The sequence below is a fragment of the Phyllobates terribilis genome, unplaced genomic scaffold, assembly GCF_046119375.1.
Source record: "Phyllobates terribilis strain yellow unplaced genomic scaffold, ASM4611937v1 Scaffold_1__5_contigs__length_1240528914, whole genome shotgun sequence".
Taxonomy (NCBI): domain Eukaryota; kingdom Metazoa; phylum Chordata; class Amphibia; order Anura; family Dendrobatidae; genus Phyllobates; species Phyllobates terribilis.
In genome coordinates, this window is record NW_027362761.1 from 144400386 (window position 1) to 144421433 (window position 21048).

Here is a 21048-nt window from a genome sequence, read left to right on the forward strand (position 1 = left end):
TGCCCCTTGGAAGAGGCGTGGAGGTTGCAGTAGCTTAACAAGATGGTTTTAATGCCCCTTGGAAGAGACGTCGAGGTTGCAGTAGCTTAACAAGACGGTTTTAATGCCCTTTGGAAGAGACGTGGAGGTTGCAGTAGCTTAACAAGACGGTTTTAATGCCCCTTGGAAGAGACGTGGAGTTTGCAGTATCTTAACAAGACGGTTTTAATGCCCCTTAGAAGAGACGTGGAGGTCGCAGTGGAATAAAAAGACAATATCAATGCCCCTGAGAAAAGTGGTGGAGGTCGCTGTAGCTTAACAAGACGGTTTTAATGCCCCTTGGAAGAATAGTGGAGGTCGCAGTGGAATAAAAGACAATATCAATGCCCCTGGGAAAAGTGGTGGAGGTCGCAGTAGCTTAACAAGACGGTTTTAATGCCCCTTGGAAGAATGGTGGAGGTCGCAGTGGAATAAAAAGACAATATCAATGCCCCTGGGAAAAGTGGTGGAGGTCGCAGTAGCTTCACAAGACGGTTTTAATGCCCCTTGGAAGAATGCTGGAGGTCGCAGTGGAATATAAAGACAATATCAATGCCCCTTGGAAAAGTGGTGGAGGTCGCAGTAGCTTAACAAGACGGTTTTAATGCCCCTTGGAAGAGACATGGAGGTCGCCGTAGCTTACTAAGACGGTTTTAATGCCCCTTGGAAGAGACGTGGAGGTTGCAGTAGCTAAACAAGACAGTTTTAATGCCCCTTGGAAGAGACGTGGAGGTTGCAGTTGCTTAACAAGATGGTTTTAATGCCCCTTGGAAGAGACGTGGAGTTTTCAGTAGCTTAACAAGACAGTTTTAGTGCCCCTTGGAAGATACGTGGAGGTCGCAGTGGAATAAAAAGACAATATCAATGCTCCTGGGAAAAGTGGTGGAGTTCGCAGTAGCTTAACAAGACGGTATTAATGCCCCTTGGAAGAGACGTGGAGGTCGCAGTAGCTTAACAAGACGGTTTTAATGCCCCTTGGAGGAGACGTGGAGGTTGCAGTAGCTTAACAAGACGGTTTTAATGCCCCTTGGAAGAGACGTTGGGGTTTCAGTAGCTTAACAAGACCGTTTTAATGCCCCTTGGAAGAGACGTGGAGTTTGCAGTAGCTTAACAAGACGGTTTTAATGCCCCTTAGAAGAGACATGGAGGTCGCAGTGGAATAAAAAGACAATATCAATGCCCTTCGGAAAAGTGGTGGAGGTCGCTGTAGCTTAACAAGACGGTTTTAATGCTTCTTGGAAGCATTGTGGAGGTCGCAGTGGAATAAAAGGCAATATCAATGCCCCTGGGAAAAGTGGTGGAGGTTGCAGTAGATTAACAAGACGTTTTAATGCCCCTTCGAAGAATGGTGGAGGTCACAGTAGCTTAACAAGATGGTTTAAATGCACCTTGGAAGAATAGCTGAGGTCGCAGTGAAATAAAAAGACAATATCAATGCCCCTTGAAAAAGTGGTGGAGGTCGCAGTAGCTTAACAAGACTGTTTTAATGACCCTTGGAAGAGACGTGGACGTCGCAGTAGCTTAACAAGACGGTTTTAATGCCCCTGGGAAAAGTGATGGAGGTTGCAGTATCTTAATAAGACGGTTATAATGCCCCTTGGAAGAGACGTGGAGGTTTCAGTGGAAAAAAAAGACAATATCAATGCCCCTTGGAAAAGTGGTGGAGGTCGCAGTAGCTTAACAAGATGGTTTTAATGCCCCTTGGAAGAGACGTTGAGGTCGCAGTAGCTTACCAAGATGGTTTTAATGCCCCTTGGAAGAGACGTGGAGGTTGCAGTAGCTAAACAAGACAGTTTTAATGCCCCTTTGAAGAGATGTGGAGGTTGCAGTAGCTTAACAAGATGATTTTACTGCCCCTTGGAAGAGACGTGGAGTTTTCAGTAGCTTAACAAGACAGTTTTAATGCCCCTTGGTAGAGATGTGGAGGTCGCAGTGGAATAAAAAGACAATATCAATGGCCCTGGGAAAAGTGAAGGAGGTCGCAGTAGCTTAACACGACGGTTTTAATGCCCCTTGGAAGAATGGTGGAGGTCGCAGTGGAAGAAAAAGACAATATCAGTGCTCCTGGGAAATGTGGTGGAGTTCGCAGTAGCTTAACAAGACGGTATTAATGCCCCTTGGAAGAGACGTGGAGGTCGCAGTAGCTTAACAAGACGGTTTTAATGCCCCTTGAATGAGACGTGGAGGTCGCAGTAGCTTAACAAGACGGTTTTAATGCCCCTTGGAAGAGACGTGGAGGTTGCAGTAGCTTAACAAGACCGTTTTAATGCCCCTTGGAATAGACGTGGAGGTTGCAGTAGCTTAACAAGACGGCTTTAATGCCCCTTGGAAGAATGGTGGAGGTCACAGTAGCTTAACAATATGGTTTAAATGCCCCTTGGAAGAATAGTGGAGGTCGCAGTGAAATAAAAAGACAATATCAATGCCCCTTGAAAAAGTGGTGGAGGTCGCAGTAACTTAACAAGACGGTTTTAATTCCCCTAGGAAGAGACATGGAGGTTGCAGTAGCTTAACAAGACGGTTTTAATGCCCCTGGGAAAAGTGATGGAGGTCGCAGTAGCTTAATAAGATGGTTTTAATGCCCCTTGGAAGAGACGTGGAGGTTTCAGTGAAAAAAAAAGACAATATCAATGCCCCTGGGAAAAGTGGTGGAGGTCGTAGTAGCTTAACAAGACTGTTTTAATGCCTATTGGTAGAATGGTGGAGGTCGCAGTAGCTTGACAAGATGGTTTTAATGCCCCTTGGAAGAGACGTGGAGGTCGCAGTAGCTTAACAAGACGGCATTAATGCCCCTTCGTAGAATGGTGGAGGTCGCAGTAGCTAAACAAGATGGTTTTAATGCCCCTTGGAAGAGACGTGGAGGTCTCAGTAGCTTAACAAGATGGTTTTAATGCCCCTTGGAAGAGACGTGGAGGTTGCAGTAGCTTAACAATACGGTTTTAATGTCCCTTGGAAGAGACGTGGAGGTTGCAGTAGCTTAACAAGACTGTTTTAATGCCCCTTGGAAGAGACGTGGAGGTTGCAGTAGCTTAACAAGACGGTTTTAATGCCCATTGGAAGAATGGTGAAGGTCGCAGTGGAATAAAAAGACAATATCAATGCCCCTGGGAAAAGTGGTGGAGGTCGCAGTAGCTTAACAAGACGGTTTTAATGCCCCTTGGAAGAGACGTGGAGGTCGCAGTAGCTTAACAAGACGGTTTTAATGCCCCTTGGAGGAGACGTGTAGGTTGCAGTAGCTTAACAAGATTGCTTAAAAGCCCCTTGGAAGAGCCATGCAGTACAGCATCTGAAAAAAATTGTTCCCATTATTGGGGATTGCGTCTCCCATAGTCTTTGGCTATGCCTTTAAGCAAAAGCTCCAAAAAATTAGGACGGAGTAACTTGCAATGCTGGCAAACAAGAGCCATGCAGTACAGCATCTTAAAAACATTATTCCCATTATTGGGGAGTGGGTCTCCCATAGTCTTTGCCTATGCCTTCCAAGCAAAAGCTGCCAAAAATTAGGACGGAGGAACTTGCAATGCTGGCAACATGGACCAAGGTCACCCTTGTGGTATAGTGGTGGTGGAGGCTGAGGATAAGGAGAAGAGCAAAATACAGCCGAAATGAGGAAGCGTATACCCATGTGTGGGTGAGAAGCAGTGCATGGGAATACACCTCCCGAAATAACACAGTGGATTTGACTGTTACTCTGCTGTCATTTGGTGGTGATGAGAAGTCTGGCCCAATACAGCCCTTGTTCATTTTGATAAGGGTCAGCTTGTCAGCATTGTCAGTTGACAGGCGAGTGCGCTTATCAGTTATCATTCCCCCAGCGGCACTAAAAACACGCTCCGATAACATGTTAGCGGCAGTGCAGGCCAGGACCTCCAAGGCGTACAGAGCGAGTTCATTCCAAGTGTCCAGCTTGGATACCCAATAATTAAAAGGCACAGAGGAATCACAGAGGACGCTGGTATAGTCGGCAAGGTACTCCCTCACCATCTTTTGAAACTTTCCACTCCTTGTGAGAGTACCCCACACCTCAGGGCCTGTAAGCTGGGCGGGTCTCTGAAAACTGTCCCAGAATATTGACAGTGTTCCCCTGCCTCTGCTGGATTGGAGTTGCATCTCTCTCGCCTGTACGCCTTGGTTGGGCAACGAACTGTGACCTCTGCCGCTAGCATGTTCAGATGGGAATTTTTTTAACAGTTTTGCAGCAAGTGCCTTCTGGTACTGCCCCATTTTTTAGACATCTCAACCTCAGGAATAAGAGAGTGAAAATTCTCCTTGTAGCGGGGGTCTAAAAGTGTCACCAACCACTAATGACTGTCACCCAACATTTTGACCACGCGAGGGTCACGGTTAAGGCAGCGTAACATAAAGTCAGCCATGCGTGCCAGACTGGTAACGGGCAAGACTTCCGTGTCCTCACCAAGATGACGACTGTCCATGCTCTCCTCCTTCTCCTCCCTGCTGTCCTCATGCCACCGACGCTGAACCGACGGTATGACAGTTGTACAGGTACTACCGTCTATAGCGCATGATACCAGCTCCTGTTCTTCCTCCTCCTCCTCCTCCTCTCCCTCATTGTCCCCAATGCACGTTGGGATGAGATGAGGCTGGGCTGTGTGTAATCGCCCGCTACGGCTTCTTGATCCATCTCATCATACTCCGGCTGCAATGCCTCCTCTTTAATTCTCTGCAGAGAGCGTTGCCAAAGACAGACAAGTGGATGCTGATGCTAATGATGGCGTCATCGCCACTCACCATCTTGGTGGACTCCTCAAAGTTTGTCAGGATGGTACATATGTCCGACATCCAGGTCCACTCCTGAGGTCTTATCTGTGGAGTGTGACCTGAATATCGACGGCCTTGTTGCAGCTGGTACTCCACAACTGCTCTCTTCTGCTCACAAATCCTTTGCAACATGTGGAGGGTAGAGTTCCAACGTGTGGGGACATCACACACCAGTCGGTGTGCCGGAAGCTGCAAACGCTGCTGCAAGGGCGGCGGAAGCTGTAGCCGACTTGCGAAAATGAGCTGACAGGCGGCGTACTTTGACGAGCAGATCTGGCAACTCGGGGTACGATTTAAGAAACCGCTGAACCATGAGGTTAAGCACATGAGCCAGGCATGGTACGTCTGTGATCTCGCGGCGGCCGGCTGTCCACACTCAGGCTGCAGACACCAGGGGGCGGCCGGATGTCCATACTCGGTCTCCAGCCGCCCTGCAGCCGGGTGTCCACATACCGTCCCCAGCCGCCTGGGGGCGGCCGGGTGTTCATAACCAGTCCCCAGCCGCCCCTATTTCTCCTTCAAATTTCCTCCACACTTTTCTTAGCCTGGCCTGCTTTAGGGCAACATTGGACGAGCCCACCAGAGAACCAGACTCCTCCGGTGGGCCCTGGTGTTATGTTCTGCTACCAGAGCTAAGGAAAGAGAGGAGATCTGTCCCTACGATAGAACTCAGCTGAATCCCTACGATGTAACAGGGAACCTGATCCTGCGATCAGACCTGCTAAAGTCCTAAGCTAGTCTGTACGGAGACCTATAGATGTGGGGAAGGAATCCCTACAAGTACTAAGGACTGGGAGGAAAATGGGACACCTCCTAACAGAAATAGTAGCAGACAGACGAACAAACAAAATATATAGAACATAGAGGTCCGTAGACCAAGCAAACTAACAGAGTTAGATACAGAGCACAGGCTAGCTAGAAAGTAGTTATACAATGAAGTCCAGCAAAGCCAGAAGGGCGGAGCAGGATTAAATAGGCCAACAAGGTCATGTGACCAGCAAAGGAAAAAACCTAAGAGCAAGGTTCTAACAGTACCCCCCCTTCTAAGAGGATCCTCCGGATCCCCTAGGACCAGGCTTATCAGGAAATCTCCTGTGAAATGCTCTGATAAGTCTGGACGCGGAAACATCATTGTAACGGGTCCGGGAGGCGGACTGTAACGGGTCCGGGAGGCGGAACCTCTGAGCTACTATACAAGGGGGCGGCCCTTGTAAGGGAGCGGGTGGCAGTCACTGGGTGAACGGACAGGGAGTTACGGCAAGTGATCAGGGCAGTCTCTGGGTAAGGGGTAGGTACGACCTGTGATGGCAGAGCCTCCGGGTAGGCTAGCAGGCAGGTGGTAGATGTGTGCTCCCAGGTGAGCAAGCGAGAGTCTCTGGAATAGCTGATGGTCACCGCACGTGACAACGGGACCTCCGGGCTAGCAAGCAGGCAGGTAACGGAGATGCGCTCCCAGGTGAGCGGGCAAGAGTCTCTGGAATAGCTGATGGTCACCGCACGTGACAACGGGACCTCCGGGCTGGCAAGCAGGCAGGTAACGGAGATGCGCTCCCAGGTGAGCGGGCAAGAGTCTCTGAGATAGCTGGTGGTCACAGCACGTGACAACGGAGCCTCCGGGCTGGCAAGCAGGCAGATAACGGAGAAGCGCTCCCAGGTGAGCGGGCAAGCTGGTCCATAGACAGACTGACCGGAGTAGTAAGGCAGACCGTCGGACCTCAGGCAAGCAGGCAGGTAGCTGACATGCGCTCCCAGGTGAGCGGGCAGGCTGGTCCTTAGACAGACTGACAGGAGAAGTAAGGCAGACCGTCGGACCTCAGACTGGCAGACAGGTAACAAGTATTCAGGCAGGAATCAGGCAGGTAACTGGCAGGTACTGGCAGGTAACTAGCAGGAAACTGGCAGGTAACTGGCAACGGGACCTGAGGGCTGAAGCACAGGTGAGACACAGGTGCAAACAACATTGCTCGGGCACCTCCATTTTGGAGGAGGTGCCTTATATATGATGAAGTCCTCCGGCCATTGGCCGGGGACTCTTTAGGGCGGCGCGCGCGGCCCCTTTAAGAGGAGGGGAGCGCGCGCGCGCGCGCCCTAAGCACAGGGGCCGGGAAGGAGCGCGCGCTGAGAGCAGAGCAGGAGGAGGACGCCGGGACGGAGCGCGCGCTGACAGCAGAGCGGGGGGAGGAAGCCGGGCACGGAGCAGAGCGGTGAGAGGAGCAGCGTCCCTGCCTAGCAGAGGGCAGGGACGCCGGCACTACAATCATCTGACCTCACCCAAGAGTTATCCTCGGGTCCGAAACCTTTCCAGGCCACAAGATACTGCAAACTACCTCTATACCGTCTAGAGTTAAGGATGCGAGAAATTTCATATTCCCCGTCCTCCACCACCGGAGGAACAGAGGCAGAGGCGTCACCATCCGACACAACAGCTTTTTTTAACAGAGAGACATGAAATACCGGATTAATTCTCCAGGAGGTAGGAACCTCCAACCTAACAGCAGATTGGTTGACAACCTGAAGCACCTTAAAGGGCCCTACAAACTTGGGACCCAATTTCTTAGAAGGAATCCTGAACCGCAGATTCCTAGAGGACAACCAAACCATGTCACCAACAGCGAACAAAACCTCCTGTCGTTTCCTATCAAAGTAGTCTTTAGATTTTCTGTTGGCCTCCTGAAGATTACCACGCACATCCGTCCAAACTCTCTCCAAATCACTGGAAAAATTCTCCTCCTCAGGCATGGCAGATCCCAACTTGGAGAACGACCCAAACGACGGATGTCTCCAGAACAACAAAAAAAAGGCGAACAACCAGCAGAAGAAGATGTATGATTGTTCAGAGCAAATTCAGCAAGTGGCAGAAACTCAGACCACCCCTCTTGATTGTCTGCCACAAAACAACGCAAGAACTGCTCAACATCCTGGTTTTTCCTTTCTGTCTGGCCATTAGATTCAGGATGATATCCGGACGAGAACGACAAATGAACTCCCAACCTGTCACAAAAGGCACGCCAAAAACGAGCCACGAACTGAGGACCCCTATCAGAAACAATGTCAGTAGGAACGCCATGAAGTCTGACAATTTCCTTGACAAAGGCCTTAGCGAGAGTTTTAGCGCAGGGCAGTTTGACGAAGGGAACCAAGTGACACATCTTGCTAAAACGGTCCACGACCACCCAGATGACAGTAAAACCCTCAGAGGGGGGAAGGTCAGTTATAAAGTCCATAGCCAAATGTGTCCAAGGAGCACTGGGAACCTCCAAAGGACAAAGCAACCCCGCAGCAGGAGTATGTGAGGACTTAGATCTAGCACATATAGTACATTGACGCACCCACTTAATGACTTCCTTCTGCCATCCAGGCCACCAAAAACTGCGACCCACCAGTCTCTTGGTCTCAGAGATTCCGGGATGACCTGCCAACCGAGATTCGTGACACTCAACAAACAAATCTCTCCTAAAGGTCCCAGGCACAAACAACCTCCCATGAGGAGTGTTAGATGGGGCATTCTCCTGTGCTTTAAGAATCTCATCTTCCAAAACGGAGTCCAAAGCAGCTATCACAACACCTTCTTGTAAAATGTTCTCCTCTTTCTCAGCACCGACTATGGGAGAAAAACTGCGAGACAAGGCATCCGCCTTAACATTCTTAGTACCAGGGATGTAAGTAACGGAGAAATTAAACCGCGAGAAAAACAGTGCCCACCTAGCCTGACGGGCATTCAGGCGCTTGGCAGCATCAAGATATATCAGATTTTTATGATCCGTAAGAACCTGAACGGGAAATTCCGCACCTTCCAAGAAGTGGCGCCAGTGTTCAAATGCGAGTTTAATAGCCAATAATTCCCGATTACCAATATCGTAATTCAGTTCAGTCTCCGAAAATTTTTTTGAAAAAAAGGCACAGGGATGTAATCCATCCCCGTTATCCTGAGACAATACTGCGCCAACCCCCACAGAGGAAGCATCAACCTCAACCAAAAACGGCTTAGTCACATCAGGCTGCATAAGGATGGGAGCAGAGGTGAACCTCTCCTTGAGATACACAAAAGCTTCAATGGCCTCAGAAGACCACTGAACCGCATCAGCACCTTTCCTGGTGAGATCGGTCAGAGGTTTGACAATACTAGAAAATTTTTTTATGAATTTTCTGTAATAATTGGCGAAACCCAAAAACCTCTGTATCGATTTCAAACCAATAGGCCTAGGCCATTCCTGTACAGCTTGAACTTTAACCGGGTCCATCTCAAAACCTTCGCTGGAGATAATGTAACCCAAAAAACTAATTCTCTGTACAGCGAACTCACATTTCTCCAGCTTAGCAAAAAGCGAATTGTCCATTAATAACTGTAATACCTCACGTACGCTCCGCCAATGAGACTCCAGATCCGGCGAATAAATCAAAATGTCATCCAAATACACAACCACATTTTTGCCGATCAAAGGTCTAAGGATGTCATTAATAAGATTCTGAAAAAATGCAGGAGCATTAGTAAGACCAAAAGGCATAACCAGGTTCTCAAAATGACCCACAGGAGTGTTAAAAGCAGTCTTCCATTCGTCACCCTCCTTCATGCGCAACAGATTGTATGCCCCCTTAAGGTCAATTTTAGAGAACCACTTGGCCCCCATTAACTGGTTAAACAGATCAAGAATCAATGGCAGTGGGTAAGGATTGCGTACAGTAATTTTGTTAATCTCACGAAAATCCAGACAAGGACGTAAACCGCCGTCCTTTTTTTTTACAAAAAAAAATCCAACCGCCACAGGAGACTTAGAGGGCCTAATGTGACCGGCGGCCAAACTTGTCTGTATGTATTCCTCCAAAGCCTTCCTCTCAGGAATAGTAAGGTTAAATAAACGACTTTTAGGAAGAGTCGCTCCAGGGACAAATTCAATAGAACAATCATAGTCTCTATGGGGAGGCAAAACCTGCGATTCCTTCTCAGAAAAAACTCTCCAAAAATCCTGAATAGGAACAGGCAATTCTCCCCTATCCAAAGCTGCAATACGCCCGTTACAACACTTGTCATAACATTTATGGCTCCAGGATTTAATTTCACTGGTAGACCAATCCAGTACAGGATTGTGAAATTTTAACCAGGGCAATCCCAATATTACTGGAGAAGGCAAGTTATTCAAAACTACCAAATCCAATTTCTCATGGTGAACACCATTAATAGTGAGAGGAAATTCACTGACCTTGAGAGTAATATTCTTCAAAGGGGAACCATCCACAGAAACCACAGCAATGGGGGATGATAAAGGTTCGGGTTTTAAATTGAGTCTTTCCAAGAATCCCCCATCAATTACATTCAGAGTAGACCCACAATCAACAAACACCCGGAATTCCATTAATTTTTCCTGAGCAATCGTGGAAGCAGCTAAAAATACACCCTTGGAATTTAAACAGGCAATACGGGCATGACTGACCATTTTTTTTTCTTTCTTCATACGAAGCTCACAGCCTTTAATCAAATGACCAGATTTTCCGCAATAGAAACACAAGCCTTCAGAAAATCGACGGTCTTTTTCTTGAGAGCGAGGTGCCACCGATCCAATCTCCATCGGTTCACCACTGTTAGTACACACATTCTCATAACCAGAAACTGACATAGCAGAGGATTTGCTCTCATTAGCCCTTGCACTCAGTCTCCTATCCACCCCCTTATATTTCCACTTGCTATATAGGCTGACCTTTCGGGCGCTGTGTCACAGTTTTTAACATTGTTTTATTCATGTGGATCCAGCACTCTGTGTCTACTCTGTCGTCCGCATTTATCTTTGTAATTTGTGTTTACTACATGTGTTAATAAAGGAATTTTCTTACTTCTTTACAATTTTGAACTTGTGTGGCCATCTTTTTGTTTCTCTGCTTCACAGAGGAACAATCCCCCCTTATCTTTATTGTTACAAGATGATGGCCCGTTCTCTTTATTAGTCCTATATGCAATAACATGGGTCCATTGGGATTAGATTTATCTTCACTGTGTTGTTTGCATCTGAGTTTCTGTCTCTCACTATATATATCTACTGTGTTCAGCACAGGTTTGGCTACTGAGACCATGGACTACAGAGCCAAAGAACGTACTTGGCATTTACAAGCGGAGCAGGTTTTTGGGGCAGAGGCTGGTGGTTCACAGCAGATCGGAGATGCGAAGTGGGATGATGAATCTAATAATCTACAGGGGCTACTATGTAGACGTACTAAATTATGGTGGAACCGTGCCCTGCTGGAAACCTACATATCGAGAAAATTGATTCCAAGGGGGTTACGTGTTCGAGTGGTGCCGGCCTTTCATGTGGAGGATGACGAATTTGTAGCAAAGTGGGAGGAATTAGGCAACAGTTGTTCAACTGGATTTATGAAATTATTAATAGGTTTAAATACCCACACGATCGACAAATTGGACAGTCTGATTGATGCCTCTCAGGCCTCTATTAAATTGGACCCTAAGTCTGATAGATTGACCAAGTTTGAAACCACGACTGATCAGATGATTGATGACCTTGTCAAAAAAATTCAAATAAACCATGCTGCTAAACTCAAGAGGGATACACGTGATTATCAAATGAAGCAAGTGTATAAATGGAGACCATCCCCTAGTGCACGATCCAATATACCTCGTATGTCATTTGCGGCTTCTACGTCTTCCCTAAGTGATATTTCTGATGAGTCCACCTCATCGATTACAACGGGACCTGGGACGTATACCAGAAAGTACCGCAATTTTCATCCGTATAAACGTCGTAATGGTGGACCTCCTGAACAATCTGATTCTGGGAATGCTAAGGTAAACAGTTCCTCCAGTGCTGTTGTACATCATACGTGCATAGGCAGTGATTCTGATAATAAGGTGGTTAACCTTAGTGGTCATTTACTCTCTGCGGAGGACCTGTCGCTTCTCAGCAGGGGCCTTTCCTTTTCGCCGTCTGCTGGGTTCGATGAGTTCACCGCGGTGAAGGACCTACATATGTTTGCACGATCATTGCTGTTCAAGCGCCATTTTCATAATGATAATACCTGTAAATTATTTCCTTCAGAAAAAGAACAAATGGCATTAAAGGCACTGGAGGAACTGGCAGTAGATCATAATACATCTGAAAGCGGTAAGATACCCCCTTCCATCCGCCCTAGATCAAAGAAATTCCCTCCATTATCCTCCTGTACCAATGTGGACGTGTTTGTTCAGATTGTCAGCAAAGAATTTCATAAAATTCCTAAATACATATCTGGTGACAATCTGACCAAGAATGAAAGGAGGAGATTAAAGGTACTTAGGGAACTTCCAGGAGTAGTAATTAAGCCTGCCGACAAGGGGGGAAACGTTGTTATCTGGCCTCTTGATATGTATGAATGCGAAGCATTCCGCCAGCTTCACAATAAAAATTGCTACAAGAAGCTTACGTTCAACCCCTTGTCGGCATTCTGTGTACAATTGGAATCTATTTTGGATAGGGCGAGTGGAGAGGGGGTGATCACCCGTGAACTAGCGTCAGCATTGAGAGTGACTGAGCCTACCATCCCTACAATGTACCTACTCCCGAAATTACATAAAAACATTAATAAACCACCTGGGCGTCCGATAATTTCGGGAAGGGGTAACTTTCTCGAGAATGTTAGCCGCTGGATTGATTCCAAATTGCAGCCTTTGGTAGAGAACCTCCCATCATTTCTACGTGATACGGGTGATCTCCTTAGGAGAGTTGATGGCCTTTATTTAGATCATGACACTATGATGGTAACAGTGGATATTGAATCCCTGTATACCAATATCAAGCATGCTGACGGTTTACGGGCTGTGGCTTTTTTCCTGGGGGGGTCTAACCTGTCAGAAGAAATGAGGTCCTTACTGGTGGAATTGCTGGATTTCACACTGACGCACAATTTTTTTATTTTTAAGGGGTCTTTCTACCTACAGCTCCAGGGGACAGCGATGGGGGCGGCTTTCGCCCCTTCATATGCTAACCTCTTCCTGGGGCTGTGGGAGAGAGACCTCTCCCTGTCAGATCTAGGGTCGTTGATGGACCGTGTCCTCTTTTGGGCACGCTACATCGACGACATCTTCCTGATCTGGCAGGGCTCACAGCAATGCTTAATTGAATTTATGGACAAACTCAATTGCAATAACGTAAATATCCACGTTACATATCAGTGTGATCCCAACAGGGCAGAATTTCTGGACGTGACTCTTAATAGAGAAGCGAATCAGAGCATTAAGACCAATATATTCAGGAAACCCACATCCACCAATACATTGCTGCATGCATCGTCATCCCACCCACAACACATGATAAGGTCGGTTCCGGTGGGCCAATTTCTGCGTTTAAGACGGCTCTGCTCAACGGACAGTGATTTTCTCACTCAGTCCAGGGAGTTAATGGAGAGGTTTTATGCCCGTGGTTATAGCCGTAGATCTGTGAAAAAGGCCTTTAATAGGGCTAAATACTCTGCACGAGATGACCTCTTATATGGGTCAAGAGATGATACCAACACTGAGATCGTTAGGTTCATCACTAAGTACCACACTCAAGCACCGGCTATGAGGAGAGCACTGGAGAAAGCATGGCCGGTGCTCATGAATGACCCGATTCTAACGAGATATGTGTCTGAAAAACCATGCATAACTTTCAGACGCGCTAAAAATTTAGGGGATCATCTCGTGCGGAGTCATTATGAGGGGGTACCCCGACAGACTTTTTTGAGTGGTGTGGGTGGTGTACGGCGTGGATGTAGTCCGTGTGGCCGGTGTGTCGCCTGTCCCAACATTGATCGAAGTAATGAATTTTGGGACTCTGATGGTAATAGACTTCCGATCACTAGTTACATCACCTGCCAAACACGGTACGTGATATACCATGCAACCTGTCCGTGTGGTCTCATCTATGTGGGCATGACTACTCGTCAGTTTAAAACACGGGTAAGGGAACACGTACTGGGCATAGAGGCGGCACTTAGCCACACTGATGCATCCACCCTCAAGACCATCCCACGCCACTTCAAATTATACCATGGATGTGACTCCACTGGGCTGAGTGTGAGAGGTATAGACAATATAGTTGTAGGTATCCGTGGTGGTCGAGTGACCCAGAGGTTGGCCCAGCTGGAGTCTAAATGGATATGGGCACTTAAAACCCTGCAACCGAAGGGGTTGAACGAGAGTATTAGCTTCGTCCCATTTCTTTAATTTCCGGTCTGCATGTGATGTCCTCAGTTGTTTTTATATTCTTTTTTGCATTTCAGATTTTATCATTGTTCTTATTTTAATGCTGCACATTGATTCTCCACTAGATTGTTGCCCGTGACATATTGTCTGCCCTGTTACCAGTGATGAGTGAGTTGCCCTTACATCCCGGTTCTCCATTGTTTGACATCATGCAGCTATCTACCTGGATTCCATGGAGGATGGTGATGATGTAGTCTTGCAGACACCATGAGAAGATGATTGCATAATTCACTGATATAGCATATATTGAGAGATATATGTGGTTTTTGCTGTTACATCAATGTATTATTTTTTCTAATGAGACGAATCTGCAGAAGATTGTATTGCACAATGCTCTAATGGGATTGATATTTATGTACTCTATATTGTATGTACTGATATGGATATAGGTTAACAGTTTTGGATATACATATGTCTTCCATCTATTATGGTAATATTTTTGATTGCAGTACTTATTTGTATACTCATTTCCTATTTGCTCCCTTTCTTGTCTGCCTCCTATGTTCCACCTGAGTCAATTTTGTCCTCTCCTCCTTCTCCTTTAAATCTTTCTTCTTTCGTTCCCTTTCTTTGTCTTCTGCCAGCTGTCAGGTGCCTTGGTGGTGGCTCCGGTGCACGCCATCGCTGTCTGGCCGGTACGCGGTCCCTCCGCTTCGCGCATGCGCCCAGTGGCTCTCGACGTCGTTGTGATGCCGACGCCGCTGTGCGCCTGTGGTGCGGCGGAGTTTTCGCGTCATTTTTGGCCGGGCAGCGGTGGTGTTTATATCCCATGATCATGGGGGTGGCACCTTGGGCTTCATCATGTGAAGCGAGGGGGCGGAACTTGGAGCCACATGACAGGGCTGTTGATGCCTCTCCATGGATACGCAGTGAATGTGGCAGGAAGTTAGTCACATGCAGTGAGTGAGACAGGAAGCCAGTTACTCGGGCTTGATCATGTGAAGTGAGGGGGTGGAACTTGGAGCCACATGATAGGGCTGTTTATGCCTCGCCATGGAGACGTAGTGAATGTGGCAGGAAGTCAGTTACAAGCAGTGAGTGAGACAGGAAGTCAGTTACTTGGGCTTGATCATGTGAAGCGAGGGGGTGGAGCCTGGAGCCACATGACAGGGCTGTTGACGCCTCTCCATGGAGACGCTGTGAGTGAGGCAGGAAGTCAGTTACATGCAGTGAGTGAAACAGGAAGTCAGTTACATGGCACTTCCGCTTTACTGTGCAACATGTGCACGCTGCAGATATGGATGTGGGGGTATAAAAGGTGGATAGTTGATGTGCAGTATTACCCCTTGAAAAAGGTTTTCCTACCGAAACGTGCGTCGGGGTGACGGTAGCAGAGCCTGTCTGGTGGCCTTACCCAGGTACATAGCTATTTTAGCTTATTTATGACCAATTGGTTGTATTACTTCCATCTGTATAAGGGTTTTAACCCTTTTGTTTCTGGGTATTTTGATTGTGATGGGATATTATTGCTTTGGGGGTACTATTTGTAAAAGGTATTCATGATGGGTGGTATATATTTATTAATACATGTGACCCTGTCGCTCCCCCCCCCTTATATTTCCACTTGCTATATAGGCTGACCTTTCGGGCGCTGTGTCACAGTTTTTAACATTGTTTTATTCATGTGGATCCAGCACTCTGTGTCTACTCTGTCGTCCGCATTTATCTTTGTAATTTGTGTTTACTACATGTGTTAATATAGGAATTTTCTTACTTCTTTACAATTTTGAACTTGTGTGGCCATCTTTTTGTTTCTCTGCTTCACAGAGGAACAATCCCCCCTTATCTTTATTGTTACAAGATGATGGCCCGTTCTCTTTATTAGTCCTATATGCAATAACATGGGTCCATTGGGATTAGATTTATCTTCACTGTGTTGTTTGCATCTGAGTTTCTGTCTCTCACTATATATATCTACTGTGTTCAGCACAGGTTTGGCTACTGAGACCATGGACTACAGAGCCAAAGAACGTACTTGGCATTTACAAGCGGAGCAGGTTTTTGGGGCAGAGGCTGGTGGTTCACAGCAGATCGGAGATGCGAAGTGGGATGATGAATCTAATAATCTACAGGGGCTACTATGTAGACGTACTAAATTATGGTGGAACCGTGCCCTGCTGGAAACCTACATATCGAGAAAATTGATTCCAAGGGGGTTACGTGTTCGAGTGGTGCCGGCCTTTCATGTGGAGGATGACGAATTTGTAGCAAAGTGGGAGGAATTAGGCAACAGTTGTTCAACTGGATTTATGAAATTATTAATAGGTTTAAATACCCACACGATCGACAAATTGGACAGTCTGATTGATGCCTCTCAGGCCTCTATTAAATTGGACCCTAAGTCTGATAGATTGACCAAGTTTGAAACCACGACTGATCAGATGATTGATGACCTTGTCAAAAAAATTCAAATAAACCATGCTGCTAAACTCAAGAGGGATACACGTGATTATCAAATGAAGCAAGTGTATAAATGGAGACCATCCCCTAGTGCACGATCCAATATACCTCGTATGTCATTTGCGGCTTCTACGTCTTCCCTAAGTGATATTTCTGATGAGTCCACCTCATCGATTACAACGGGACCTGGGACGTATACCAGAAAGTACCGCAATTTTCATCCGTATAAACGTCGTAATGGTGGACCTCCTGAACAATCTGATTCTGGGAATGCTAAGGTAAACAGTTCCTCCAGTGCTGTTGTACATCATACGTGCATAGGCAGTGATTCTGATAATAAGGTGGTTAACCTTAGTGGTCATTTACTCTCTGCGGAGGACCTGTCGCTTCTCAGCAGGGGCCTTTCCTTTTCGCCGTCTGCTGGGTTCGATGAGTTCACCGCGGTGAAGGACCTACATATGTTTGCACGATCATTGCTGTTCAAGCGCCATTTTCATAATGATAATACCTGTAAATTATTTCCTTCAGAAAAAGAACAAATGGCATTAAAGGCACTGGAGGAACTGGCAGTAGATCATAATACATCTGAAAGCGGTAAGATACCCCCTTCCATCCGCCCTAGATCAAAGAAATTCCCTCCATTATCCTCCTGTACCAATGTGGACGTGTTTGTTCAGATTGTCAGCAAAGAATTTCATAAAATTCCTAAATACATATCTGGTGACAATCTGACCAAGAATGAAAGGAGGAGATTAAAGGTACTTAGGGAACTTCCAGGAGTAGTAATTAAGCCTGCCGACAAGGGGGGAAACGTTGTTATCTGGCCTCTTGATATGTATGAATGCGAAGCATTCCGCCAGCTTCACAATAAAAATTGCTACAAGAAGCTTACGTTCAACCCCTTGTCGGCATTCTGTGTACAATTGGAATCTATTTTGGATAGGGCGAGTGGAGAGGGGGTGATCACCCGTGAACTAGCGTCAGCATTGAGAGTGACTGAGCCTACCATCCCTACAATGTACCTACTCCCGAAATTACATAAAAACATTAATAAACCACCTGGGCGTCCGATAATTTCGGGAAGGGGTAACTTTCTCGAGAATGTTAGCCGCTGGATTGATTCCAAATTGCAGCCTTTGGTAGAGAACCTCCCATCATTTCTACGTGATACGGGTGATCTCCTTAGGAGAGTTGATGGCCTTTATTTAGATCATGACACTATGATGGTAACAGTGGATATTGAATCCCTGTATACCAATATCAAGCATGCTGACGGTTTACGGGCTGTGGCTTTTTTCCTGGGGGGGTCTAACCTGTCAGAAGAAATGAGGTCCTTACTGGTGGAATTGTTGGATTTCACACTGACGCACAATTTTTTTATTTTTAAGGGGTCTTTCTACCTACAGCTCCAGGGGACAGCGATGGGGGCGGCTTTCGCCCCTTCATATGCTAACCTCTTCCTGGGGCTGTGGGAGAGAGACCTCTCCCTGTCAGATCTAGGGTCGTCGATGGACCGTGTCCTCTTTTGGGCACGCTACATCGACGACATCTTCCTGATCTGGCAGGGCTCACAGCAATGCTTAATTGAATTTATGGACAAACTCAATTGCAATAACGTAAATATCCACGTTACATATCAGTGTGATCCCAACAGGGCAGAATTTCTGGACGTGACTCTTAATAGAGAAACGAATCAGAGCATTAAGACCAATATATTCAGGAAACCCACATCCACCAATACATTGCTGCATGCATCGTCATCCCACCCACAACACATGATAAGGTCGGTTCCGGTGGGCCAATTTCTGCGTTTAAGACGGCTCTGCTCAACGGACAGTGATTTTCTCACTCAGTCCAGGGAGTTAATGGAGAGGTTTTATGCCCGTGGTTATAGCCGTAGATCTGTGAAAAAGGCCTTTAATAGGGCTAAATACTCTGCACGAGATGACCTCTTATATGGGTCAAGAGATGATACCAACACTGAGATCGTTAGGTTCATCACTAAGTACCACACTCAAGCACCGGCTATGAGGAGAGCACTGGAGAAAGCATGGCCGGTGCTCATGAATGACCCGATTCTAACGAGATATGTGTCTGAAAAACCATGCATAACTTTCAGACGCGCTAAAAATTTAGGGGATCATCTCGTGCGGAGTCATTATGAGGGGGTACCCCGACAGACTTTTTTGAGTGGTGTGGGTGGTGTACGGCGTGGATGTAGTCCGTGTGGCCGGTGTGTCGCCTGTCCCAACATTGATCGAAGTAATGAATTTTGGGACTCTGATGGTAATAGACTTCCGATCACTAGTTACATCACCTGCCAAACACGGTACGTGATATACCATGCAACCTGTCCGTGTGGTCTCATCTATGTGGGCATGACTACTCGTCAGTTTAAAACACGGGTAAGGGAACACGTACTGGGCATAGAGGCGGCACTTGGCCACACTGATGCATCCACCCTCAAGACCATCCCACGCCACTTCAAATTATACCATGGATGTGACTCCACTGGGCTGAGTGTGAGAGGTATAGACAATATAGTTGTAGGTATCCGTGGTGGTCGAGTGACCCAGAGGTTGGCCCAGCTGGAGTCTAAATGGATATGGGCACTTAAAACCCTGCAACCGAAGGGGTTGAACGAGAGTATTAGCTTCGTCCCATTTCTTTAATTTCCGGTCTGCATGTGATGTCCTCAGTTGTTTTTATATTCTTTTTTGCATTTCAGATTTTATCATTGTTCTTATTTTAATGCTGCACATTGATTCTCCACTAGATTGTTGCCCGTGACATATTGTCTGCCCTGTTACCAGTGATGAGTGAGTTGCCCTTACCTCCCGGTTCTCCATTGTTTGACATCATGCAGCTATCTACCTGGATTCCATGGAGGATGGTGATGATGTAGTCTTGCAGACACCATGAGAAGATGATTGCATAATTCACTGATATAGCATATATTGAGAGATATATGTGGTTTTTGCTGTTACATCAATGTATTATTTTTTCTAATGAGACGAATCTGCAGAAGATTGTATTGCACAATGCTCTAATGGGATTGATATTTATGTACTCTATATTGTATGTACTGATATGGATATAGGTTAACAGTTTTGGATATACATATGTCTTCCATCTATTATGGTAATATTTTTGATTGCAGTACTTATTTGTATACACATTTCCTATTTGCTCCCTTTCTTGTCTGCCTCCTATGTTCCACCTGAGTCAATTTTGTCCTCTCCTCCTTCTCCTTTAAATCTTTCTTCTTTCGTTCCCTTTCTTTGTCTTCTGCCAGCTGTCAGGTGCCTTGGTGGTGGCTCCGGTGCACGCCATCGCTGTCTGGCCGGTACGCGGTCCCTCCGCTTCGCGCATGCGCCCAGTGGCTCTCGACGTCCTTGTGATGCCGACGCCGCTGTGCGCCTGTGGTGCGGCGGAGTTTTCGCGTCATTTTTGGCCGGGCAGCGGTGGTGTTTATATCCCATGATCATGGGGGTGGCACCTTGGGCTTCATCATGTGAAGCGAGGGGGCGGAACTTGGAGCCACATGACAGGGCTGTTGATGCCTCTCCATGGATACGCAGTGAATGTGGCAGGAAGTTAGTCACATGCAGTGAGTGAGACAGGAAGCCAGTTACTCGGGCTTGATCATGTGAAGTGAGGGGGTGGAACTTGGAGCCACATGATAGGGCTGTTTATGCCTCGCCATGGAGACGTAGTGAATGTGGCAGGAAGTCAGTTACAAGCAGTGAGTGAGACAGGAAGTCAGTTACTTGGGCTTGATCATGTGAAGCGAGGGGGTGGAGCCTGGAGCCACATGACAGGGCTGTTGACGCCTCTCCATGGAGACGCTGTGAGTGAGGCAGGAAGTCAGTTACATGCAGTGAGTGAAACAGGAAGTCAGTTACATGGCACTTCCGCTTTACTGTGCAACATGTGCACGCTGCAGATATGGATGTGGGGGTATAAAAGGTGGATAGTTGATGTGCAGTATTACCCCTTGAAAAAGGTTTTCCTACCGAAACGTGCGTCGGGGTGACGGTAGCAGAGCCTGTCTGGTGGCCTTACCCAGGTACATAGCTATTTTAGCTTATTTATGACCAATTGGTTGTATTACTTCCATCTGTATAAGGGTTTTAACCCTTTTGTTTCTGGGTATTTTGATTGTGATGGGATATTATTGCTTTGGGGGTACTATTTGTAAAAGGTATTCATGATGGGTGGTATATATTTATTAATACATGTGACCCTGTCGCTCCCCCCCCCTTATATTTCCACTTGCTATATAGGCTGACCTTTCGGGCGCTGTGTCACAGTTTTTAACATTGTTTTATTCATGTGGATCCAGCACTCTGTGTCTACTCTGTCGTCCGCATTTATCTTTGTAATTTGTGTTTACTACATGTGTTAATAAAGGAATTTTCTTACTTCTTTACAATTTTGAACTTGTGTGGCCATCTTTTTGTTTCTCTGCTTCACAGAGGAACAATCCCCCCTTATCTTTATTGTTACAAGATGATGGCCCGTTCTCTTTATTAGTCCTATATGCAATAACATGGGTCCATTGGGATTAGATTTATCTTCACTGTGTTGTTTGCATCTGAGTTTCTGTCTCTCACTACATCCTATCC